The 26,654-nt window shown below is 43.7% G+C and overlaps 1 protein-coding gene across 15 annotated transcripts in view; it reads left to right on the top strand.

Annotated features, from left to right (window-relative positions):
* The window catches only part of ZNF536 (zinc finger protein 536), a 357,567-nt gene that overhangs the window by 262,574 nt on the left and 68,339 nt on the right, over nt 1-26,654 (top strand). The gene's annotated exons all lie outside the window — the stretch shown is intronic.

Raw genomic sequence — 26,654 nt, 5'->3', positions numbered from 1 at the left:
ACGAAGCGCCTTACCTCGCAGAATTAGGTCAGATGGTAGCTGTCTGCGTCTTTCATTATAAAGAGCTTTTTTTCCCTTTAACTTCTATCCCATGCTTAAAATACCACTGGGATTAAAAATTAGAAGTTGCTGTCCCATAATAGACCAAATTGACCTCTATATTTCAGCAGTGCTGCTAGGATCGGCGTGCAAATGACATTGTTAGATCTCAGCGCAATTCGGAAGCCTGCATTTTGCATCAGCGTGCTGCTCTACCTGACCCTCAACTATTTACCCTGAAATACACTGTGTTTTTAAGCAAGTGCCACATTGCTGCCATCCTCTTTCTTGTAAAGTTTCACCACCGACACTTACGCAAATGCTAATGAAAAGCTCTGTTTCTGGCTTTTGGTGAAGATAAGGGTTTTGACTGGAGTATTTGCTTTCCCAAGCTGATGTCCAACAGAGAAATTCTTGGAGCGATGGCATTGTAGGTCCACCGGGACTTCCCAGTTCACAAGGGCCCACCTCCTTGGTCTGGCAGCACGTTGCTTTTGCCAACAAAATACCGGTTTTCTGAGAGCATCGTGGGAGCATTTGCCGACAGGAAGGCTCCAGCAGTGAAGTCTTCCTCCGGTAGTTGCCAGGTCCCTACCCAGCTGAAAAGGAGAGAGTTTGGCAGCTGTGCCTTCCCCGAGCCCTCACCGAAATAAGCCCTGCGGAGGCTCAGAGAGATCCTCAGAGGCACCATCGGTCAGTGCCATCTCCTCCGCTCCTCCCCATGCTTCCAACTCCTACTAAGAAGAGGGTTTCCAAACAGTTAATTCCCTGTCTCTCTCTCTGCCTTGCAGCATTTCACAATGCTATTGTCATCCTAGAAGGCAAGAACACAGAAGTAGGAGTTTCCTTTTTTTTGGTAGCATCTTTATTTAATTCCCTCTGCGGTCCATTTTAACTCCCTCCTTCCCGGCCAGTCGTCACTCTCCGCAGCAGAGCTCCAGCACCAGTGCCCCCCCGCTCCCATGCTCCTTCGCCCGTCCCAGAGATCGCATCTTCTAATTCATGAGCAAACGCCTTCTTCTCTCATGGTCTCCAGGTTTTCCCTCACAAGCAGAGAACAGGTCAGTGGGCTGAGGTGGGCTGGAGGAGAAGACTCCAATCTGCAGCTCTGGAGTCAGTGCGGCCGATACCCCTTCCCTAGGTCAAAGGGGCTTTCTGGGGATAACTATATTTTGGATGTAAAGATGCCTGTGTGTAGCATGAAGAACCACGAAAGGACTACAGGTAGCTCCAAAGGCAGCATGTTAAGATACTTTTTCTGGTGATCCCTCTTAAAAAAAAAGAAAAAACACAAACCTTTTTCTTGCTCCAAAATGCTGTTTCACTAACTCTGAGCGTCAAAAGGATTTTATTCTTAGCCTTCTGTTTCGATCAGTTAATTCCCACCAGGGCTGAGGTAAAAATTGTCTGTGGGACACACTGTTCTTTCTTCTTATACACCTAATGTTGCTGCGCTATTTTGGGCTACCATTTAAATAAAAGCCAATTTGACTAAAGAGCAAATATATTCTGTCGAATGACGGCAAAAGGGCAGAGCTTGGGAAAAAGAAACAAGAAAATGCAAGGCATTCATTTTTCCTTTGTACTTTTTAATAAAAGAAATTCTCTTGCAGCTTAAAGTGACACATTAAAAGATGTATGTATTGTGGCTTTTAAAAACACAATTAGATAACACCTTGTCAAATACTTATATTCTTTGTTGACAGCCTTGAGTACAATCACAATAACAGCACAGCTATTTCAGCATGTTTCTTATTCAGTTGCCATTGGCAGAGTCAGCCATTTTATAAAAATGTTACTGTTTATCACTTTAATCATCAATCTACATCTAGTCAAAACAATAAGTCAGAAGGAGTAGTAAATTATACTTGTGCAGCCCTGATGAGTTTGAACTGTTTTGCTGAAATTAACTGCAATAATTATCTATTTTTCTAAAGCTGTTAAGAAGTTCTGGGTAAAAAAAAATTGGATCAATGGGGACTTGGCTTTTGCCTGTTTTATGAAAAAACCTTTTTAGTAGGCTGAGAAAAATTCAACACTGAGTTTTGGTTCTCTGAAGGTGAAAGAAAAAACACTGGGGTTTGCGGCTCTTTTTTGTCTGGAATAAAGATGCCCAGCCGGAGCTGTCAGGTGGGCCAGCTCCTGGCCTCTGCCCCTCACCCTGCCTCGGGGCGGGTGCAGCTGGCAATTAACAGCACCGGTGAGTGCTGAGCTCTCCTATAGACGAAGACACGTCTTTTGTGCGTAGGTGGAGAGCACGTCACCAAACGCCCAAAAGCTATCCGGGTTCCCGTTTTGCAGGCGGGGGAAGGAGGCCCGTCCATCCCGCCGCGCTGGCCGCGGGCAGGCGGTGGCAGGGGCTGGGCGCGCGTCTGGCGCGCGGCCCGTGGGGGGACGATGCCGTGCCCACGCGTGCGGCCGGCGTTGGCAGCCGCGTGGGACCTCCCTGGAGGTGCCTGGTGGGCGCGGTGCCCTCCCCACCCTCCCTGCAGACGTCCCCTCCGTGATCTCTAATCAGTTCAAGACAGAGATCCCTCACATCCACCGTCGTCGGGCAGCCAGCCCATTTCGATTTCGACGACTAACGAGGAAGTTGCGTGGGCGGCCGGCCCGCCTGAAGCAGGCTCCGCCTGTACCCTGAGCACGTGCCTGGTTTTGCCAGGACACCTCTGACGGCCAAGGCTGCCTCCAGTTATTCCCTGCGGCTCCCTGTTTTGGCACAGGGCAGGGTTTAAGGGTTCCCTCCCGCAGCAGAGGGCCCCCCCGCCCCAGGGGGTGGGGGGCAGTGGTGACAGCGACCAAAGTGTGGAGTGTCACTTCCCCCTCATCAAAGCCCTTGCGGTATTTTTCCTTGTGGTGCTGGTCTTTTATTCCTTGCCTTTTATCAGTTTGAAATATTTTATTTCCCTCTTTTTGGAAGGACATAATTATCTCTTTTTTTAGCTGGATCCCAACTTCTTAGGAATAATGTCATGAATCCTATGAATGCATTTTATATGTCATGCGTGTGTGTGATCAGTAGGTTTTTTAGACTTATGTACCATAGACTATCAATATTACATTTGCTGCTCCAACCAAGAGGCTTTAATAATACAGATCTAACTTTTTACTCTTTTACAAGACAAGGCAGCAAATTTAGATTCCTTTAATCACATGAAAAATGATGGATATAACTAGGGGATTGAATTTTGGAAACAATGCTAGGACAAAAGAGTTCCTGATGGGATTCTATAAATATTAACAAAGAATATTTGTCTTATCTTTTGCTAGCAACCATTAAGTATTTAACCCTATTCATGGAACATTTTCTATGTTAAGAAAGCTTTAGCTTTTGTCTCCCCAAAAGGCTGTCTGTCTGTCTGCTTCTCTAACATAATAGTTTACCGCTTTGCCGTCAAACTTTGATTGTGTTAATTTGATTCTTTTAATTTAATGTAAATATAGAGAGATTTACTAAGCAGTTATTTAGAACAATATTTATACAGATCTTTATGAATTTCTTCTAATTACTTACTAAAACCCCTGTAATACCTGAGAAACCAAAATGTATGAAAACCAGTCAAAACCAATATATTACCGTAACTTGTTCCTTGTGTGGGGAGCACTGCAGGCACGGTTTGGAGCCTGAAGGAAAAAAACCCAATAAAGTAGTAAGCTTGAGGCACATTGCCAACTTTGCAAAGGTGCAAAAATTTCTGGCTCTTGGCAAAAGTTTATCTGCAGTTATTTGCACCCTGGATTGCTTTTTCTGCCTGGTGTGTAAACAGTAAATACCTCTTCCTCCCCCCCCCCCCCCCCCCGCCCCGTTTGGGCTTTCCTTGCTTTATTGCCAGCCCAGGTTTCTGTTGGTAGAGAATCACCCTCGGAAGCCCCACACCTTGCCCTTGGGACGACGTGGCCGAGGTAAAGGTCCAGCTCCGGCCGGGCTGTATCCCTGGGGGCTCCCTGGGGAGGGCAGCTCTCCCTGCAGGGGCCGAGCGGTGGCATCGGAGGGGGCAGCAACCACCCTGTCCCCAGCTCCGGCACAGCTTAATTTCCCCCAGCTGGCATCGTCAGCCCGCTGGGAACCTAACCAGGCAGAGCTCATCAGTGAAGAGCAGCGCCCGGCTGCTCTCCAGGCACGCTGTCTCCATGTGGGGCTGCCGAGGATGGGCATGCACGGGCTCCACACGTGCCACGTGAGTACTGCCATACACGGGGACCACCCCCGGCGGGGTATTTGGGGTGCTTCTATAATGCACTGTGCTACAGCAAGCATCAGGATCTAATCCGCAGTGGAGAGAAAAGGAAATGCGTTTTTTTAGTGGACATGTTTTTCTGCTGTATGATTCTGAAAAAACCCTCGAGTTTAATTAAGGACGTTTACTTAAAAGGAAACTGTTCATACCTTTAGACTGAAGCTGAAAGGTTTGTTAAATTCCTCTTGTGATTGACTGGAGAGCAGAAGGATCTCTCCTCACCTTTGCTGGGTCACAGCTAGGAACAGGGAGGAATATTTCTTTTTGCCTCAGCAAGCTGTGGGAGCTACTTCAATGGCCAAAAATAATTTTGAGCATAACGTGTCCGCGTACAACAGAATAACTCTAATTTCTCTGCTGACCCCCCTCTCTTCAGCTCAGGAAAAGAGAGAACTCATTTAGCTCCTTAAATGTAGGTGTCGTAATCATTAATAAGGAAAGCGCCAATAAAAAAAAATCTGGTGATACTATAATGGGGGAGATAAAACACTGCAAAGAATAATTAGATGTTAGCATCAAAATACTGCATGAAACAAAAACAGTAGGGTGTTTGAGAGAATCAACATTTAAAGCATTTTTTGAATTTTATCTTTACCTGCACTCCTTAATCTTTCATTTTGTCTTTTGATTCTCCTGCTATGTACCATGTTCCTCTTTTGTTTTATTTTCATTTGACTTCATTTTATTACACCTCCCTCCAGCTTCTCCCACCCCTAAGATTTTTTTTGTACTTTCAGCTCTTTCTTTGTCAATGTTGAATGCAAATGGAAGCTTGTTGACAGATTTTCAGGAGTCAGGAAAAAGTCTTAAATACTAAATAGGTAGGATCACAAAGCTGAGCGGTGGGCTACGGGTCAAAGCAATTGGAGCCCATCTTGGCTGACTGTGTGGGATATGGAAATCCCATAGAGCTGTGCTATTCGCCTGGGCATCTCTTTGATCTATACTGGGAATAGTTGTGGGCAGAACCGGAGCTGCCCTTCAGGTGTGTTTGGGAGGAGACCGCGCACACAGCAAGCCATAGCTGCCCCCGATCCTACACGGTCATGGGAGTCGCTGCGGTCTTTAGAGGTTACACTTCAGCAAAGGAAAGGAAAGGATAGGAAGAAATCAGTACTGGTCTCTCCAAATTCAGATGGGTTTGGGGGTTGGTAGCTTCTCCCTTGTGGGTAGTTGTAAGTTTCTAGGGATTCTCTGCAGTGTGTGAATGTGGGAAGGCAAGTTTTTGGAGCAGAATGACTGAGCGTTGTCTGTCGTTCTTAGGCTGGCAAGATACTGGAGGTGATATTCTGGTAAGGTATAGAGGAAACATGCACGCTGCTCTGTGGTGTCCTAACCAAACACTGACGATTATGTATCAGAGTTGGGGCAGACTATCCTAGAACAAAGACAGAAGACAAGTAGTTATGCAAACTGTATGCAGCTGCTGCAAACCTAGTGTTGAATACAGCCCCCTTACCCCTGGAGGGCAGGCAGGCTTACAGGTAGCACTGGAAGCAGGGCTTGCATTGAGGTACTAGTACTACAAACCCTCCCCACTTTTGAGCCTCAAAATATCTATGCTGCTGGACATGTGGCAGACTGACCGACCTGTTGCACCATGTCTTCATTCAACGACAGTCACTGGTTAAAAGTATTTCTGTTATAAAATGGGAACGGATGAACAGAGATGTAACAGGGACAATATTCTGAGTTTCCGGTGTTTGGTCAACCCAGCTCCAAGTCCTCAGCAAGCAGTTAAAAAAAGGATCTGTTGCTACAGAATGAATGTGGACGTACATATTTTTATCCGGTTGAAGGACAGGCATTCTGGGTGTTGTGTGCTGGCTCTAGTGCTGAAAATAAAACTCACAGAATAGGGCATAGTACTAATTAGAAACTTTGAATGGAAAAAGATCATCAAATATAGAAACCTCCTGAATATGCTTCTCTACATGCTGAATATGTTGAAATAGAAAGTGGAGAATTTTGTCTTTATGAGGCTCACATTTTTACTGTGCAGTAGATAAGAACTAGGCTTTCAAATAAATTACAGTTCTCTTTTTATATGCAAAATGTGCGTGCTTTTTTTTCTTTTCTTTTTTTTTTTTTTTTTAATTCTGCAGTGGTCATCCTTAACAAGTCTCCAGTTTTTCCACTGGTTCCTTGGGTATTGCTCTTATCATTCAGTATTTATATTACAGTAGTAGTTAAGTCATTATGTAACAGTATTGATCATCTGGGAGTGCATGTAATTAGATGGATGGGAAGCACAGTGCTGCCACTTGACGAAAAGGAATGGTTTGTCTTGCCCTACATGAAGGTATGTCCCATCACCCCAGGGGACGTTGTGACCGTGGACTGATATTATATAATTTTCCTCACCTGAGGCTGATTCATTTTATCTTGGATCTAGATTAAATGGGTCTCCTTTTTATCCAAGGAGAGATGCTGGCAGAAGCCTTTGGCACTATGCCATCTGATTGAGGTGTGTGGAGGAAGCCTGCAGGAGACCTGACTTGATGGACGGGGGTTTCTGGAAAGAGGAGGGATGTGCCTGAGCATAGAGAAATGCAATCTGTGTGGAAGGGTCCTTTCTTGGGTCGTAGTGGTCATCTATTAAACCAGGGAGCTGCTGTTTGGTCATATGCTATAATGCATGGGACTCAATGGCATTCAAGCCAGAATAAATTCATTTGGGGAACTGTCATTGTGGGGAATACATTTACTGTCTTTTGGGGTCTGGTTGGGTAACCAGGTAAACCATCTTGCAGTACGGTGGTGGGCCACCTATAGGCAAAGGCCAGTCAGCAGCAGAAAATGCCAGGGATGGACTGACAGACGGTGAAACAGCAGAGATTTCTGCAGGAATGCAGATCGAGCCTTTTCCTTCTTCGCAATACGGTCTCTAGCTAGGGTAAGAGATTGTGGTGTCCTGTAGCTACGTGTTGCAGAATGAAAACCTGTACTCTTGATCTGGTTATTTACACATATGCTCACAAGTATGTGCATGAGTAAAACCTGTGGTCTTCGTTCACTACCATTCCAGTGACTGTGTTCTCTTTCCATCGCCAGTCAGCGAGAGCATCCCATAGATGTTTTGTGCACCCAGCACAGTGTGAGTGTTTAGATCTTGCAAAGAGAGGTGAGAGGGGTGGTGTGGATGGGAGGTAACCAGCAGAGTTTGGCATCGGGGGTGAACCTGGTGGAGGCAATGTGCTGAACCCCCCTGATCTGCCACGGGTTGAAGTTGAGGTTCTCAAAGCTGTGACAGGACCTGAATATCCCCAAACTCTTAATGCTGAATTAAATAGAGTATCTAAATGATACCATCTAGGCCTATGTCTGTCTGTAAGTAATAAACTTAAGTTTTAAGATGGGGAATTAATTATACTAAAGCTATCACCTGTTTCCTGTACTCCATTTTTTCTGGTGACTGATCTTTTCTCCTGTTCTCATCATGTTTGCTACATCTCTGCTGTATGCCAAATAGAGATCAGTGACTTTATTTTTAAATGTGAGCTCCCTATCAGAGCCTGGATTTATCATCCCTGTACAAAAATCACAGCGGTAACTTCTAGGAAATCAGAACTCCCAGACCAAAGCTGTTAAGCCCCTTGCAGAGCTATCCAACTCAGTTGCTTGGCTTTTCAAAGTGCCAAGCAGCTACCACCACATTAAATTATTACAGTTCCAGAGCATCGGGAAATGCTGATTTGTTTAACGTTGTTTCTGGAAGTAGTTGCCTTTTGGATTATTGCTGGGGAAGTGAAGCACTTATGCCACAGTGCAAACTTCTGCTGAGGAGCCTCTGCATGCTTCAGATTAGAGATTTAATGTGGGACCACCAATTCAGTCAATCTGCAGACAGAACATATTATCTACTGCATAAATCACAGTAAAATGTGACTTTCACATTTTCAGTGAGGGCTTATTTTTTTCCAGGCTTTACACTGTGTACCGTAGATCTTAGGGATGAACCTGGCATGATAGGCAAAAGGCCAGAACAAATGCAAGAGCCCTTTGAAATTCCCCATCTAGCTGTGGCAGAGCTCCCGTGCCACAGCTGCATGTGGCAACCGCAGCTCTGTGCTGGCATGCCCTCAGTATACTTACTCCTTTAGGTAAAACTCTGGTGCTGGATTTTCCTTTGAGCTCCGTCTAGTGCTACCTACTAGCCACTTCTGGCATGGTTTGCTCTGTGGTGTAGTGCAAGTCCAAGGCAAGACTGGGGACGGCTGACAGAGGGCTGGCTGCCTCACCTTCCGGAGGACGAGAGATGCCCGTTATGCTCACAGAGCAGAGAGGTTCAAAAATGGTACATTGCGGTTATCCCACATCTTTCAAAATGGACAGTATGTGTTTTATGTGTACCTACCCATTTCTAAAGCGTATGCTCTGGTCCTTTATTTTTCCTCCTTTCTTCCCTTTGGGGTTTGTTTTGACATTGCACTGAATTGGTGTTGGTACAATTTTCCTTTCAGTTATATTGAAAATAGCTTTTTATCAATATGTCGGCTGATTTCTTTTTTAATTGAGCTAAAGTTCACAGTGTGTGACAGGGATGTTACCGGGTAGTATATATTTCACGTTACAATTTAAATTCTGAACTCTTTGCAGTGAAGCACCGTTGTCATCTGTTACGCTACATGTGAAGCGAAGGATGCTGTCAGCCTTCTAAATAGTAAATAACAATCCATATCCCTCCACCCCTCCACTTACCCCTATGGAGGTCATGAGAAGGCTGCAGAAACGTTTGTACCTGACCTGTTTTTCATTAAAGGGTGGGAGCAGGGTAGGTGGTTTGGTTGGGGTGAGGCATTTCAAGCATGACTACGCACCCTCTCGGGGCTCTCTGTAGTCCTGATGAAGAACAGGTGCAGAGCAAATCCACCGCAAAGCCACTGAACGTACAGGAACCCCCGTTACAAATTTCAGGCTCGTAAAATGTCAGCTCAGGGGCTCGGCCGGACGTCGCCCTGCCTGTCTGTTCACCTCACAGACAGTTTTTTGCGTTTATTTATTTATTTTCAGCCAGTCACCTGATTCTGAGTGCATTTGGGGCCTCAGGCAAAAAGAAAGAAGTAAAATATTTCTACGAGACATTTTATGCTGCAAATTTTGCCCCCGATTGTCTGTACCATGCCGTCTTCTGCAAGCATCTGCCCTGGTGGAAGCCCTGCTATAAGCTCCAGAGGCAGCTGACAACGTGCATTTAAGGGACTTCCCCCAGCCTCTCCCCCCACCAGACTGCTATTAACTCAGTTAAAATGTATATGACCATAGAATAAGCATGGAGCATGGATGAGTAGGAGAGAGGGAAGACCTCAGGGCCAGGCAGTTTACAAACAGGCATCACAGCCACGCTGTCCTTTGCCCCCTCTTACATTTCTTATTACAGTACATTAAAACCCTTTGCTCTGTCAAATTGACAAAGGCAGCTATAAAAGGGGTCCTTTCTAATACACAGTAATATAAACTATGTTTGTACACTTACCACATAATCCCTAATTACTTCCATACTTTTATGTGTGGAGAGCTTTGACGCTTGCATTGCTGGATACTTAGTGAATGAAATAAAAATCAGAAATTATTTCTATGTAAGTATGGGGTAGTATGTGGTATGTGGATTAGCTTCTAGGCTGGCGACACAGCTCACATTTCAGAATAAATATACTAAGTGTCATTGATCCACTAAGTGTCAAATAAAAAACTATGACACCAACAAAACTCTCATATGACCCTGACATTCCTCCAGTACTTAAAGCAATTACCCTACTATTTAATAACAATGTTTATAAAATTGCTTTTTGATTGGCTATCATCTATGTCATACCTATGTCAATAATTCCCAGTGAATGCCTGCGTGTGACCTTTAACCTGGCTTTACAAATAATTTCCATTTCATAATAGCAAGAAGATTCTTTTGGCAGTTGGTAATGGAGTCCTCCCATGAAGACTGCATCACTTGCTTTTTGGTTTTTCTGCATGGTAGAGGACATAGCTTCTCCTCCTCCCCAAAGGGCTGCACAGCTGACTCCATCTCAGCCCACACAGGACTCCCTGAAATGCAAAGGAGATTGAGCTTGTAATCTTTTTTCGGGAGGTATCTCTGTCTAATAACCAATGCCGTGATGTGAAAACCGCCTGAAGTTTTTCACTGTTGTTCTTGACCACAGTAGGTTATGCACAACTTCGGCATTGTATTTTTTTGGTGTTTTCTGTTCCCCTCTGTATTTCTGCTTTTTAAAGAAGAGATGGATCTAAATGATGCATGATAAAGACAGTGTTAAAGCTGTGGTGACATGGTGGTAATGAACTGTCCATACTGTCTGGACCTGTGATGTTTGCCCAGTAGTAATGTCCCAACAGAGCTTAAAAGATCTCAAGGTATCTTGTGGAGATTGTTTATTCACTTGACTTTGTTGGAGTGATTTCATTATCAGAAACAGTATCCACCATATACATATGCACTGCACTCATCACTGATTGTCAGTCCCTGAACAGACACACGGACAAAGGTGGCTGTGTGAAAAAGTTTTGAAGTGTCCATTAGCGGTTCTGTACCTCAGGTTGGTTGCAGATGCCTGCTAGAAGTCATCTTCCCAAACACCATAAAATCCAAATAGCACCACATGTGATCCTGTTCCCACGGTTTTTTTCCCTAAAGCCACAGAAAACTGCATACAATTCCTTGCACGATTCTTAGAAAGTATCTGAGCATCTCTTTTTCTGCATAGGAATACTTAAGAGTAACCGCTTCTAAAATGCATTTTTCAGAGGGATACAGCTGTGTTAACAGCGCGCATAGGTCAGAGCCTGTTCGTGAGATGACCACATGTGAGACAGAAGATGGTCAAAGAACTTGGTAAAAGTTATGGTCATACCTGGCTTGCAGCTGTGCAAACCTAGTGGTTCTCCGCTGGTGGGGAAACCCGAGCCAGATGAAAGGCTTACCGAGGGTATGGCTAAGGTAGATGTCTTTTGATCCTATGGAGGCCTGGCACCAGCAGAGAGGTATCCTATCTGTTCAGTAAAACCTGCTGTATTTTAACGGCTGGCCCTACTGGGTCCTAAATACCAGAAACATCTCGCTCCTTGGGAGAATGTTCTCTCTGTAAACAGCTTCTCAAAACTTTCTGCAAGTGCTGTGTGTGATAAAATCTGCACAGAGTATCAGGCATGCCAGAGAAAGGCATCCCACTCCTCTCCTTTCACTGACACACATACAGCTGTCTATAAAAATTGTAGCCTTAAAGCTGGTGTAGAAAAGGCCTCCTGCTCTTGGGCTGAAGGTATAGAACCCATCTACTCTGCCCACGGAGGCAGCGATGTGGCAAAAGAGCTCGGTGCTTGCGAAAGCCCCGGGATCTGGTGCGGTTTCCCCATTGACCTGCCCAGGGGCTGATAGGCAGCTATTGAGGAGGAGCGCCTGTGCATGTGACAGTAAAACCGGTTTCATTCTGATTGATATATGGAGCTCAGAAGATCAAAGTTTGGTGTGTGCATGGTAACATTTCGAAAGTGGTATTTTTAGTAACGATCCCCCCAGCACTCAGAAGGGAAGGCAGGCTGTGCTGCACATGTAGGCACGATGGGGAGAACTTTGTTTTCCATGTACGCATCTCCTAAATGCACACTGAAAGATGCAGGATATCAAGAAGAGCAGAGCAGTAGTGTATGAAGAGAGAAGGAGCAAGAAAGTCAACGTCAAAGGAAGAAGGGCCAAGTTTTAGCTCTTTGCTTGCTTCAGTGTGCAACCTTGACCTCCTGCTAATATATTTTATTTCTGGAATATGCATGTGCTTGCAGATTTGCTCTAAAACATGATGGGTCTCATGACTCACACTGACTCTGTTTACATTTCCCAGTAGATACGTTTTGTTTGTTCATAGGAGCAAGTACTTATTCTGATCCTCTTCTGGAAATTTGAGTAGTAAATGAAGCTTTTTCCTCTTCTTGGTTAACTGTTCTCCTAGATTGTCTCCTATTAATATGCCGTGATGTGTTGATGTAAAACACTTAAATATTTCCATATGTAGTAAAAGGTCAGGGATAGTATTCTTTCATTACCAAGAGTCATATATCAAGTACCTCACAGGAAATTCTACTCTTTAGCAAAATAGGAAGGTAAATATATTGATTACAAGTTATCTGTCAAATTAGCTTGAACCCTTTGTTCAGAGTATCAGGTTTTTCCATTTGAGAATGTACAGTAGCTCAGTGCGACCCCTTTTGTGTATTTTTTTTGGGGGGGGGGCTGCAATATAGAGGCTGAGATTTTACTGAACTGGCTGCTTTCTTGCCTCTGCCTTGACAATTACTGAGAGATGGAGAAGGTCTCTCCTTCCCTCCCCCAGCTGAAGTGCTCTCCTTCTCCCAGCACTCAAGAACTCTACGCTAAAAACCCTCATCCCTGTTGCTCCCCTTCCTCTGCATAGCTCTGGCTTTCCACAGAACGTAAGCAAGACCTGCTTGATGCCAAACGTTGGTCCCCTTTGTGCCGTAGCCAGTACCTTCCTTTTACAACTTATTTATAACATTTCTGAAAAGTTACAATTATCTCCATACCTATCAATCAATCATCAAACAGGCTGAAGTTACAGAAATCCAGCCACCTCTGCAAGAGGAGGATGCTACAGCTGTGACATAATTACATTATCAACTTAATTAAGGAAGTGAGTGAAACGAAAGAGAAAACAAAACAGCCAAAGAGAAGGCTAGAGGTGGGAAGGAAAAGTGGGATGGGTAGCATGCAGAGGATGTGTTAAATTTAGCTCTAAGTGGTTTAAAAAAGGATCTAACGTATCATAAAAATGCTTGGGTTTTCATCCTGTGCTCCTCGCTTTCTGAACGGCTGCCGGGATGACAAGGGCTGGGGTGGGATAACAGGACCGGGGGAAGGTGGGCTGCTGTCATGTGCCACCGCAGCCTCTGAATCCACAGTGAGTTGAACCAGGCAAACCATGTGCTAGGCAATGTGTTACTTAAATGTATTCACGTGCCAGGGCTTCAGGAAATCTGGTTTTGCAGAATAAAGGCTCGGTCCTGTTATACTTGCGAGCCGAAATCCCCCATTAACTTCTGTCGGAGTTTTGGGCACATGAGGGCTAAAGACTCAGGCTCCTAATCTGATTAATCTTACCCAAATATATTAATTGTAGAAAACCAACAACGCTTTTTCTAGACAGAATAACAAAACCAGATCACTGCTCAAAGTATGTCCTTTTTCTTCTGCTTTCAAATCCCATGTACTTTCAGTATCAAAAAGGAGGAAAAAAAAAAAAAAGTCTTTAAATCCTTTATTTGATTTCAGTGTACAACTATGCTTAGTTTAAATGTCACCCATACGTAGAACAGTGGTTGCACCAGAGCAATCATGGCGAGATGTCTAAAGGGGTGTCAGCAAATTGGACAGGGTATAATTTTAGTCAATGTGTTCTTGTCTTATTTTAGTTCAACATCATTTCCCAGTTGCAATTCTTTTGAGTGACACATGGAATGCAAAACAACATAAAAGGTCTGCCCTGAGGCAGATATGTGTCCATGTAGGACTTTAATTATTCTTTTTGAATCATGTGTAATATGCAAGCCCAATTTCTTGCATAAAAGTCTGATGGAAAAACTGTGTATCACCTGTATAAGTATTTTTATGATAGTCCTCATATTTTTAGGAGACCCTGAATTCAGAGAAGGTCCTTATTAGTCCATGTACTCTGGATTTTTCAGGCAACATTTGGGGGAGAAAGCAATTACTCCCATGGTGTTTTGCAATGACATATAAATCATTGTTTTTTTTAAAAGGCATTCTTTTATTCATTCAACTGCTGTGTTCTTAAATAGCACTTCCAACACATGTATAGAGTGCTATACAAGTAAGAATTTATTTGAACGTATTCTTTTACTCTGTTACCTAACACCTGTAAGCTGATCCTGATCTTATTTATATCAGTTTTATACCAATGTAACTCGGATGGCTTCATGGAAGTGAATTCTGAGCAAATTCAGAGTCAGATCTTTTCCTTCTGAAAAATAATATTAAACTGGCTTTTTAGGTAGCACTTGGTGTATCATTTTAGATTAACTGATAAAAAATAATGAAAAAGATGTGTGTGAATGAAAATGTAGATCGTAATGATGAAATATGTTTTTAATATTTAAAAAAAAAAAAGAGAGAAGCTGGTGTGAAAGCAAATTAAGGATGTCACTGTATTTTTGCTACAGATCGTGGGCCTGATTCAAAGGCTTCTGAAGTCAGTGTGCAGCTTTTGACATGGACCAGGAAAATCCTCCTGGTGCTTTGGGAGCTGTGCATCAGAGAGTCAGTAAAGGTCTAGGTGTGCCCGTACCTTCAGGGAGGAGAAAGCATAAGGAAATGGGAGTGTTGGTCTCTTATCACGAGGTGATAATGGGCAACTGATAAAGATGAAGTTTGACTGCAGAGTCCTCCATCTCCTTTGAAAACTGCTTTCTCAAAACTCCTTCTAGAACTGTTTTAAAAAAATAAATAAATCTGCAAACCTAAATGTTTAGATAGCCAAATAAAAAAAAAAAAATCTGACAGCATTTTTAGATGAAATTGCAGGAATTAAAGCAGAAGGAAGGAGTTTATGAATGCACCATTTTTGCTGCAGGTTGGACATCAAATAAAACAACAACTTGTACATGGACAAAAAGGCGACCATGGTGCTCGCCTGGTTTGTCAGGACCCCAGCACAGCCCCACAAAGTTTGCTTTCCCTCCGTGTGCTGCCTTCTCCCCCTTGGAGTAATCCTCTTGTTTATTTGGTCACTGCAAGGCTGTGTTTTTGGAGGGATATTTCGGTTAGCATAAACTATTTGAAGACTGTTTGGAGAAAAGCAGTAACCCATCCCCAAATCAGTGGGATAAAAAGCTCCTTGTTTATAACAGTTACTAGTTTAATCATTTAGATGAGATGAATTTGCACTTCCAGCCCTGAGTGTGCTCTGATTTCCCTGCAAACATGTGTTGTGGGATTTGCATTGTCAGCGGTGGGAGTCGCACAGAGGGGAAGGAAATATTTTCCCCGTCTTTTTTTTATTATCATACTTTATTATTCTCTCAATTTACCACATGAAAAACACGTAAGTAGAGGAGCTGCTGGATTTTAATGATGAAAAAAAAAAAAATCAAATTATCCCGCTGCATAAGAAAAGGTACGAAAGAGAAACCCAGAAAACAGCAGCTGAGATCAGGTTTCATTCAGATGATCTAAACCAACGTTGTTTCGGCAAGTTCAATTTTCTCCCCAAGTGTCTGGTCCCTCTGATGTACGGAGTTCCATCGCCCGCACCCGGGAGGCTCTGCTGGCCGGCAGCCCGCTGACTGGCAGTGACCTTGTGCTAACTGTCTGTCAAAAACGGTCACTCAGAATTCATTGGGATGAAAAATAAGCATTTGGTGCCTTTCTTTAGAAACATAATAGACAGCTTTGCTTTCACACCTCCTAATAGCCTTTTCAAAAATAGTTTCTCTAGCAGGATGCTTTTTTAGCATGTGGAGCTTTACACGTCTACATTTTCCAGAATTTATTAGGATTATTTTTATATTGTATATGTTTTTTATCTTAAATTTCCTGATGCCACACTGCGACGCTGCTAGTTTAGCAACTCCAGCTGTTGTGAGTCACGAGGGTAGGCTGTGGTGGCGACTGGATCACGGAGACGGGGAAATTTTATTTGTCAAGTCAAAGCATTAACCCTTCAAGGCCAGCTTTTAAGCACTACCTGTTTGCAAAAATAGCAACCGCACTGTCGTTTTCCAGAAGGCGCTCCCGGCCTTGGCTCTCATGCTTTAACAGTCTCGGGTGGGCTCTTTTTCCGGCAGCAGAGGTGGGGTTCAAGGCGGTGGTGGGACGGGAAAGCTCCCGTGTTTTATTGGGTGTATTTGGTTTCACTGGCCACCGTGCAGCCACACAGGGAAGGGGCAGAGCACCTTCTCTCTCGGCAGCCCCCACGCCTTCAAATTCCTCTTGCCCTTCAGGAAAGGAGTGTCTTTTTTACAGGATCCCAGTGTTATTCAATGGAAAGACAGGAACAATTTTAAGCTTCCAGGTCTGTATAAGCTCTATTGAGAGTGGAAATTAGTTGAGGCTCCCTGTGGCGTATGTGACTATGGAAGCTACAATGCTCATTTGTCCTGCTGAGCAGTTCTTGTATGTGCTTTACTGGCTGCAGAAGTTGGGGTTTTTTTTTTTTTGGGGGGGGGGGGGGGGGGGCGTGGGGTGGGGTGGTGGTGGGTTTTTTTTAGAATTGCAAAGATCTCCAGTGGAGAGCTGTGTGGTAGAACTGAGAGTTAAAACTAACCCTTACTCATGCAGCATAAAAATATCCTTCCAGAGACAGGTTAGGAAGGTTTAGATGTACACTGAGTTAATGCAGTTGCAGAATAAATTAACTATCTGTTGCAGCCAAGAATCATGAGTCTGCATTTCGAGGTCTTGCAAGGGAAAGGGGGAAAGGGGAAAAAAAGAATTAAAAATAATGCATATGCAGACAAACCTCTTTATTTTATAACTGGATTAATGGCACTCTGTCTCTTTGATTGAAGACAATATCTCTGGTTTATCCTTTTTCGTTTTTCGGCACCTTCGGTGAAGCGGGGCAGGTGAGGGAGCCCTGCCTGTGCCCCGGGGCACCAACCACCTCCCATGGCCCTGGGGATGTTCTGGCTCTGCCCGCACCTGCCGGACCCCACCAGGAGCCACCGACCTGCAGCCAGGTCCCGCGGCCATCGCAGGGGACGCGTTTCTCTTCTAAAATCTGCCTCGAACCCACGGGCACGGCATCGCACGAGGCTGGGGAACCGTGGGGCTCGGCGACCGCAGGGCTCTGCGCTATCAGAACAAAGCACGGAATTACGGCTTCCTATTGTATGCCAATATAGTGTCATTTAAAGTCTCAAACCAGCCAAAAGCTCTCACAATCTCACCCTCTCTGCCACCCTGGATACAGAAATAGTCAGATCTTTTTGTTCATGATTAACTGACTCATGCTTAGAAATCATCAATTTAAAACCCATTTCAGGCAAAGTTACTGGAATGTTCTTTGCATGGACGTAGCAGTATATTTAAATTACAAAAGTCCCCAAAAGGTGCTGAAAATATCCTTAATCATTTTCTGAGGATATAGCAAATTTGGTGCTAATTACAGTTATTTGCATCCCCTTCCCCCTCCAAAAAGGGTCTCTGAGAAGTAGAAGGAGATTTGGATACATAATGTGCACTGACAGCTCCTACAGTGTGATGGGGAGGGACAATTTGAGACTGTCACAGGGCTACGCTCAGCTTCATAGAGATGGGATTTCTCTACATGCTAAAGTATGAGGAAGGCTAAATAACTCACAGGTGTCAACGGCACCAAAGAATTATGTGCGTCTGACCTATGAGAGAATAAATCTCATTTCCTGCTTAAAGCCACGAGAACTCCCTTTAAGTGCAATAAAAATTTAACATTTCCCCCTCCTAATTATCTTTTACAATTTTCTCAAATTTATAAAAACAAGATTTTCCAATTTTTAAATATTTTTTTTTTTACTGGTAGATTGTGCTCTTTAGTATCATTTTACATAATTTAATACAATTTGTTCCATCCATTGGTTTTCATGGAGATACAAGCTGTTCGTTTGTGAGAAAGCTGGCATAGGAGCGAACGTTGGCAAAGAGTCACCTCCAGGAGTTTATTCAGATTTCAAAGTTGCATGGGGGCACCGGCCATTTTGAAGGAGATAAATGATAAGGTTGCTTCTTTTTTATTTTCAATAGTATTCAGTTGATTTTTTTTTTTTTTTTTTTTTTTTAGCAGTACGGTTGATAGCCTCTCCCTCCCCCCTTTCTCAGTCCTTGGCAAAGTGAGTCGTTATTTTGTCAGCTGAATCACGGTAACAGAAAATAATCTAAGCTTAAAAGAGCGGCTTTCTCTGAAATGTGCATTACTGAATGAAGAGAACACAGGTGTTTCTTAATTATTTGTGCAGAAGGAAAAAGTAATGCCGAGCGGATGCGCTGTAATGATTAGCGCGCTAAAGAGGAGAGGCCGCAGTAAGTAAGATCCTCCTTTCTTCTCCCCGTGACGCCCTTTCTCCCTCCTCCTGAGCACCAGCGGGCAGCGTGGGGAGGCAGAGGGGGGCTGTGCCCCTTGGCCCTCTAGGAAGGTGCCTGTTGGGCTGTCAGATGTCAGATGAAGCATTCCTGTGGCTGGGATGGGCTAAGGAATTCAGTGAACCCTCTCTCTGTACATTTTTGTGGTTGAGGGTGTGGGGGTCCCCACCGCAATTCTCCTCGGGGAGGGCCTGCGCATCGCTCCCCGGATGCGCCAAACCTCTTGGCCATAGTTTGCCACCACCAGAAAGGTGCAAGATGGGGCTTTTGGGCTCAGCAGTCATGAAGGCAATGTGCTACCACCCTACATCGCTCCTAACAACAGCTCTGTCTTTCCATTGCGGCACATTAAGTATTTTTAATCTGCATTAAACAATCAAACATTTGTTATCCTAGCATAGATGCATGCTTTGTGGAGGCTGGCAGCATGAATCTGATGTTCCGTTTCTGAATGTGGACTTGGACCCACTGCCTTGCAGGGTCCATGGGTCAGCTGGATGCTGTGTTCGGGTGCTCGGTGAGGTGTTTCTGTCTTTGCTATATGCTTCTGTAGCGCTTGGGCACAGAAGAACCGGTTCGGCCGCTGGCGGCACGTACAGAGAGCATCCGTCTCCATCCTGTGCACTTCTCGGAAATACCAGGAAGGGGTTATGGAGAATAAAATACTAAACTGAAAGGACACAGAGCAGTGGAGCTGGCAGGGTGCGGTGATCGGAGTGGGAGGTTAGCCAAGACGCCCAGCCGAAGCCGCCTCCTCCTGAGAAATGTGATGAACATGGATTTTTTAATGATTTCGGGTCACCGGTTACCCGTGGTTTACGCCAGCACCGTAATTCTCTCCCCCACTGTGCCTTTAGAGATGTTGGGGAAGGAAGGCTAGTGGCTGTCTTTGGAGGTGCCCCATCCCCCTTACCAACCAGACCCACGTTTTGACAGTGCCAGGTTAAACGGTCCTGAGGCAGAATCAGACGTCCCGTTACACAAATACTGCTCAAATCATTGAGGTGGATTGCTCAGCTGAATTTTATCTGGTTACGCATCAAGGTGAAATAGAGTCAAATTCTCAAATTTTTACCCTGTGTTGTGTGAAGCTGAAATACTGTTTCTGAAACCCTTGCCACCGTCTTCCAGAAGAGTGAACAAAATGAGCTTCTTGATTTTTCCTTTGTAATGTTGAGTTGGGGTTTTTTTTGGTTTGTTTTTTTTTTTTTTTTTTTTTTTTACAAGCCCTGGCACTTCTGACTGCTTGAAGGAAAGCTCATTGTCAGCCCCAAACAAAAAGCCTATATTGACTCCCACATATACTGAATGATACATCAGTGCAAAGCCTCCTATGGGAGGAATTCCTTCAAAGAGGAAAACCTAAGAATATCCTGTGCTTAAATAGCAGCTCCCTATTCTGCATACTGGTAATCTTTATTTATTTATTTATCCCCCCATCCCCAAACCCCATTTCTATCAGCTTTGCTGCTGATACTTAACCACCAGCCTGATTCTGGGACTCACCTCTCAAATCTGGTGTGGAGTGTGCTGCGTCTCTGTGGCCCTGTTGATCTGATACCTTGTACAGTCAGGGAAGCTTTCTTTTTTTCTGTTCTCTGGTTTTGGTGCTTTTTGTAACCCTATCAAAGCAACCATGAGCCTTGTTCTCTCCTCTCCCTGGCCATCTGCTTGAAGCATCTGGTAATCAGGTGCAAGCCCCCACATCCAGAGCATTCATGCTTAAATTTGCAGCTACCTTGCCACCCACATTGGCTTTTGTTATACTGCCAAGATGTACCTCTTTGTGTACTCGATATGAGAGAGACTTAAATTCCACCATCAGCCTACTGAAATTGTGATGGGCCAGGGTGACATTATCACCTTTGAACATAGATATGTATCAGCCTTCTCCCATTTTTCTCTGCTAGTCTCCAGCTAATCTCTGCTCCAGTTGCTCATCGTACCCAAGCCATGTGTGTGCTGCGGAGGTATGGCTCTGAGTTGCAAATAATTTCTCAAAGAAATATCTCAGTCTAAAACATGATGATGCGCTTGTCATTTCTGGGATTCTTCTCATATCCCTTTTTCCATCTGAGTAATCTCTGTGTATGTGTCTCCATATAAGAGACAAATAGAGTCATTGTTCTACTCCATATTTTAATTCCATATCTGTATTTTAGGGACATTGCTGCCTTCCCAACAGACTGACTAAGTATTACAAACTGCCAAATTTAGGCTTTGGGAAGTGGCTGCAACTGAAATTGCCTATTGAATTTAAGAGCAGACAAATAATTTTGTCAAAAACACCAAAGCCAATGACCTTGAGCACTATCCGCTGTCCTTACAAAGGGATCCCAAAAGGAGGAAAGCTCCGCTGCTGCTGACTTGTCTTTCTGCAAGCCCAAATTAGAAAAGAGAAAAGCATCTTGACTTCTGATTTTCTACCGCAGCACAATCTTCACGCGTATTCGATCAGTTAGAGTAGAAACATCCAACTGAAGCCCTTTATTGTGGAAGGATATGGAGACGCAAGGTATTTACTAGCTCCTGTGTTTGGATGGAAAGAGTGCCCATCTGTTTGAGGAGGACTAGTTCAATAGGAGTCACGGATAAAAGTCCCACGATGAGGTGGGCTCTGGTTTTGGAGCTGCCCCATCTGGTGCTGAGCTTGGAAAGACCCTACCACCTATGATGGCATCCTGCAGACCAGTGTGCCCAGGCAAAACTGGGAACCTGCTCCAGCAGACCTGATGTGCCTCCATCCCACCTGGGAGAGGTCGGCAGTGTGGCTTTTTCTGGCCTCTGAAAATCGCCTGTGACAGGCATGGGACGTGCCCTGAGATGTCCTCGGTGGCATCTGCCTGGCTGAAGCTCGGGCTTGCTGCCCAGCGCCAGCACACCAGCAGCACGGGCGGTTTCTAAAATTTGGTGCTGCGCTGTTCAGTCAATACCACATCGCATTAATTTGATGATCTTGAGGTGACGGCTTCGTGATCTAATGAGAAATGTGCTCAGGAGAGGCACGGGGAACAGTGGCAAAGTAGTACAATTCCAGAATGATCCTATAAATCAACCTTACGGTACAAGTATTTTCCTACATTGGTAGCTGAGAACAGATTCACATGTGGAAGGGAGATGGTAAAACACCAAATAAAAGTGGCAACTGTCTTTCATTACTTACTGCAACTAATGCCATGCTGTTCTTCGTATACCCATCTATTTTTTTCTTCCCAGACTGCTTATTCACTGTTGGCATCTTCCATTACACCTTTTTTTAATGCGATATGAAAAAAAAAAAAAAGCTATAAATGGTTATAATGCTTTTTTTTTTTTTTTTAAGTTTAAGGTTGATTAAGAAACAGCCTTTGGTGTAATTGCTCAGTGAAGTTAAAGTATTTTATTCGTGGGCTTTGTTTCTCAGCATTTGAAAAAAAATTTCAAAGGTAAAGAAGAAACCTGCAGTATGTTTGTTTAAAACATGCAACATTTCACCAACTAACTCCTTTGAATTATTTCAAAGGTAGTAAAGCTATAATTGTTATTTTTGGACCTGTTGGGTCTAGGGTTTTTTAGGCTTTTTTCATTACATAATGAAATGGTCCTTCCTGACCATCAAAATATGAACTTGAGCAGATATTTGTATACATGAACAGGACATGTTTCATCCATGTTTGATTCCTCACTTTCAGCAAGGCATCGTCGCCTATTCTGCTGTCTGTAAATGCACCTGTGCTTACAGATCGCCCAGATAATGCTGTGGCTGTTTGTGTATGAGATTTTCACAGAATATAAGAAAAAACGGTAAATGCATTAAACGTGGCTTCGCAGAATTTTTTCACAGAAAGCACTGGGAAGCCTTTATTCGTTATTGCCAAAGTCAGAAATAAATCCGCAGGGACTTTTCCACAAATGGGTAAAATAGAGGAGTATTTAGAAGAGGCCTTATTGGCTTGAGTCATGAAGCTGGCTCTCTCCAAGTGTTGTGCCGTAAGTTTAGTGGGAAAAGTTTGACAGCAATTTAATTTTCATTGACAAATACTGTCATAATATTGAGCGAAACTGTATCAACAGTAGTGGTCGATGCTCAACCAGTCATATGGACTGGACGAGCTTACCATATGCTTAACTACAAACTTCTCTTGGAAAGCTCCTTTAAAACACTTGACAAGCTTAAGATACTAGTCAGTAATGAGCTTGAACAGAACATGTGAAGTTTTACATTTTGTATAGAAAATGGATTAGTGTTTATGTGTTCCCTGTACAGAAGAGATTTGTATGCTGGTATCTGTCTAGCTACAATGCCTGTGTGCATTTCGATAGCCTGAGGTTCACCTAGTCAAAGGAAATTTAAAAGTGAAAATGAAAAAAAAAAAACCCAAACAAACATAATTTATTTCTTCTGCACAGCATTAAGGTGAGAATCTTGTCATTTATGTTCCACATACAGTGTTTGAATTTGCAGTTTCTGGTAGTAATGGTAATGCCAAAAATCACAAACTGAGGCAACCCCCCACATTAGCATGATAATTATTACAGCAGGTGATAGGTCCAGGCTTTCATTAATGTGCAGTATTACTACCTTCTCCTACCAATGAACCTTTTAGGCTGATCACTGCCTTTAGCGTTTTTTACTGTGAACCTAGGATTTCTGTCTATAATTTCACACAGTCTCTGAGTATTTGAGCTGGTGTCTGTCTATCTGACAGCAGGATCAAATCAGGTATCCAAAGATGCAAATGCTTCATCTTGCATCTCAATGGTTTTTTGTGGGTCAGATTGTACCCACAATTAAGGAGTCTTGGTCTGAATGTGTCCTGTTTCCTCCCCTCATCCTTTGGCAATATAATGTGGCATGCAGATTTCATCTCCTGCACTTTTTGTCTTTTTTTTAATGCATTTGTTCACACACTCATAGACATACATACACGTATGTGTATATATATGCTTGTGTGTATTTAGTGTATTTTTGACTGTGGCCAAATACTGCGCCAGGTTAGAGACTCGGTTAGATAATTCAAACAGAAGTCTGACCTGATTCTGTCTTAATTTGCTATGTTTTGTTAGCATTGAGCCATTTGTAATTTAGTTACATGTAGAGTAGTTCAGTGATGAGCAAGTTTAAACAATATGGAAGGCATAATGTATGCTTACACGAAAAGCATATACAGTCTTTCATTGCACTTTGTACTTAGAAATCATTCTCTTTTTTCAGTTTTGCTGTTCCTTCCTCTCTGAAAAGTAGCTCTCCCCATTAGAAAGAATTAAAAAATAGCTTTAGAAATATTAACAGAAAATAGCAGTTTCTGTGGATGGTTCAGCCATGGCATATTTTCTTAGGGTAAAAAACTGGTTTCATTTCCAAGGTTTAGTGTTTTAAAGATATTACTTGTAGAGCAAAAGTAGAATTAAGCCTGACTTGGATCCCTTTACCCCTCCATAAATCAGGCATGACTCCTGAAATGGCACTTTTACAGATTAGATCAGAATCAAGTTCGGTTATTTGTTGTCACATTGGTCAAATCTCCTGCCACTAAGTATAGTAACTGCCCTTTATTTTCCAAGCGGAAGGAATGGATGATCCCCTTGGTTTTCTCAAGTCATTGCTCTTGCCCCCTATTTATCACTATTAAATTTTATTTCTTGTCTACAACCGGGATTTAAACTGCTTGGCCTCAAATTAGATGGGTCTAGATGGTACCATCTGCTGAATGCTCAACAGCTATTAAGATTCTTAGGTTTTTAGCGTGTTTTTTTAATGTATTCATCTAACAAGGAAAAGAAAGAAAAAATGGTGTCCATCATTATTCATTTTATCAGTTTGGCAATGAAAGCCTATTGGCATGGGTACATTCCTTGTAGTAAGTGCCTGAGAGTACAAGTGTAAAGACAGCTTTGAAGCTTGCCATGAGATCCCGTTTTATTAGCAGAGATGCGTGAACCACCTGCCACAGGCTGGAAATGTTAAAAAATCATAACTTGGTCGCCTGAGATGGCCAAACCAGCGATTGTTGTAGTGGTGTGTTGGCCATGGTCTTCTCCTGGCGTGGCACATCACTGCTCTAGTTTATCTCGCCAATACTTGTTACCTCTTGGTATTGCATCCCTTACCTTTACCAGATCACCACTTTAACAGTAAAGGTGTAAAATCTCTTTAAAGAAATGAGAAGGGATGGGCCCGCTGCTGCAGCACATGAGGCACAGGTGCCCGTGGGTCCCCAGCCATGCCGCTGCCCTGCGGGAACTCTGCTCCCAGCACCCGTCCTGCACGAGCAAAGCCTCAGCCTCGCCTTACGGACACCTCCCATTTCATTTAACATTACCCTCATCACCAACGTGGCACGGAAGAAAAATTCCCACCATTTTCCTTTGTCCGCTGCTAATGTGAGAGCAGTTCTTCCAAAGAAACCCGCAGGACCTTGCTCCGCAGCACTGCCAACCCAGTGTGTCAGCACCAGGGTTTTTTTCATCCTGCTTGAAGAGAAACATTTATCAGCTGGTTTTGAAACCTCATTTTGCATTTAAAAGTGCAATAATTGGACCAAAGACAATGCTGGTATATGCTTTTTTTAAAAAAAAGAAGCCAAGCAAAGAAGATCTTAGGTTGGGGGCTAAGTGACTGTGGGAATTTGCTCTTAGATGGAATGAGTCCAAACACTATCGTCATGATCTGGGCTGTTTTGGGTGCTTTTCAAGCATTTATTTGCATTGATATGATCAAACACCCAGTTCAGAATGCCTGCTTTAAACTCAACAAAACGAACGTGGGGATTCACTGAGGGCGAATCCAAAATTGTGTCTGGAGCTTTGTGCCTCCTTTTTAACAAGACCTTTTCTGTGTTCACTTTTTAAATGATGACACCGTACTGGGGGTTGTCGTTCAACAGATTGTTGGTTCTTTTAACAATTTGTTCAATGGAGGAGGAGGAGGAGGGAGTAGAGGCAGCTATATTTGTCACTACTGTTGTTCAGTAGAATAATTGATTTTTCCAGTTTGGCAACCAATTCCCATTTTCTGCTGCTTTTTTACTCCCCTCCCCCCCCCCTTCATGTCTTCAACAAAAGACACTTTCCCGTCCAATTCTTAGTGGTAGTTTGCAGTCTCAGCTTTCTTGGTCAAGGAAACTGGGGCCAAGAAGGAACTAGTGATTTGCTTACTGGCTCTTGGGCCAGCACCAGCAGACCAATCCTTGCTGCATCTTTGGTGCTGGTCCAGCTGGGAGGAGCAGCCTCCTCAAAACTGCCCTGCTGTGTGAGCATCCCCACCTTTCTACCCTGTTAACATAGGACTTCTTTTGACTCCATAGCCTTAGCTGTTGTTTTGCAAGATTTTTCCTCTTTTTTCTTTTTTTTTTTGTTGGAAGTTTTATGGGAGGAGACGTGGAGGTGTTGCACCCTCAGGGAAGATCTTCGTGCTGGGTATGTTTGTCACAGCAGATGATCTGCCCATGCCTTGCTTTTCTAGCTGTAAGGCTCCATGCTTTGATGATACCTGGTTTTGGCCAGGGCAGTAACCAGTGGCAGTCTGTGAGTCAGCTGGAGGATGTCGTCTGGGTAGAGGGGAGTATTTAGTGGTTTTGTAAGCTTTGATGATTTTTAAAAAAGCTTTTTACTAATTTCAATATTTCTTCAATATTTTTTTTTTCTTTTTATACCTGTTTATCTACCAGTAGGATCTTTTTGTATCCAGGGTTCTGATGGAGTTATTCTTGAGGCAGATATCTGTGGGACTTGCACTGCACAATGCTGAGGACCCCCTCTTTGCATCGAACCACAATAAAAAGGCTGCTCAGTCTCTCACATGAAGCACCCAGCAGCATCTCACAGGGATGAATGTAGCCAGCTTCTGCTGAATTTACTCCTTAAAATTCTGTTAGCTTTTGGTATTTGGGCTAAATATCGCGAGGACTGGTTTTGAGAGCTGGTATGAGGTGGTCAACCCCGAGCGTCCCAGTCTCACCATCACTGCGCCAGCCTGTATCCTCACTCTGGTGCAAAGTGGGAAAGCTCAGGCAGGTCAGATGCAGCACTGCGTGCTGATGGTGTGGGGAAAAGGGACAGGGAGTTGGCCATAAACTGTCCTGCCTTCAGAAGGGGGGAACCAAATGGGACAGCGTCGGTCAGTGTTTGTCAGACCATGCGAGTGCAAGGCTGGAGTCGCGGCTGGGCTCGCGTCTTATCCCTCGTAACCAAACCGCTGCCCTCGTGGAGAGGTGCAGGGCTGTGTGTTGAAAATGGCTAAACGGAGCAATGTTGGAGGAGATGATGCAAATGCCACGCCTCAATTAGAGCAGGATGCT

This window comes from Harpia harpyja, chromosome 9 (assembly GCF_026419915.1).
Source record: "Harpia harpyja isolate bHarHar1 chromosome 9, bHarHar1 primary haplotype, whole genome shotgun sequence".
Classification (NCBI taxonomy): Eukaryota; Metazoa; Chordata; class Aves; order Accipitriformes; family Accipitridae; genus Harpia; species Harpia harpyja.
The sequence above is the reverse complement of the archived record's forward strand: the minus strand, read 5'-3'. Positions and strand labels throughout refer to the sequence as shown.